Here is a 662-nt window from a genome sequence, read left to right as displayed (position 1 = left end):
AAAAAAAAAAAAAAAGATGATGTCTTTTGAATTTGGCAAAACTAAATATATATGTATTCTTGTAAATATTACTTAGTCCCAAAGTTAAATTGTTTTTATATTCTAAGAGTTCTTAATGAGGACTGTTAGGTTTAGATGGGAAGGGACATCCTATTAGATATTAAAGTACATGGCATTCCTTGGCCTTAATGATTATGATGCTTACAGATGTGCTTAATGATTTTAGAATGGCAAGAAACAGAAGATTCCTTGTTCTTGCAAGTACTTTTTCCACAAGGGAAAGGGTAGAGAATAACTACTATTTTTTTTTTCAAATCTGTGCTTTTTTGAATCATCTGAATGTTTTGGTCTTTTTTCAATTAACATTTTTCATATTTCCATTCCTCCTAAACAGAAGATTCTGATTTAATTGAGGTTGAGTGGATAGAAACCTGAATGTTTGTGTGTGTGTATGTTCAACATCTTCAGTCTTCAGGGAAATGCAAAGCATAATCCATACCCATGATGTCTATAACCAAACAGTCAAATAATAGTAAGTGTTGTAGAGGCTGTGGAGAAATTGGAACCCTCTATAAGGAGCTCTGGTAGCGTAGTGGTTACAAATCGGGCTGCGAACCTTAAGGTCAGCAGTTCGAAACTACCAGCCGCTCCACGGGAGAAAG

The sequence above is a fragment of the Chrysochloris asiatica genome, unplaced genomic scaffold (genome assembly GCF_000296735.1).
Source record: "Chrysochloris asiatica unplaced genomic scaffold, ChrAsi1.0 scaffold00233, whole genome shotgun sequence".
NCBI classification, from domain to species: Eukaryota; Metazoa; Chordata; class Mammalia; order Afrosoricida; family Chrysochloridae; genus Chrysochloris; species Chrysochloris asiatica.
This window is presented reverse-complemented; position numbering follows the sequence as displayed.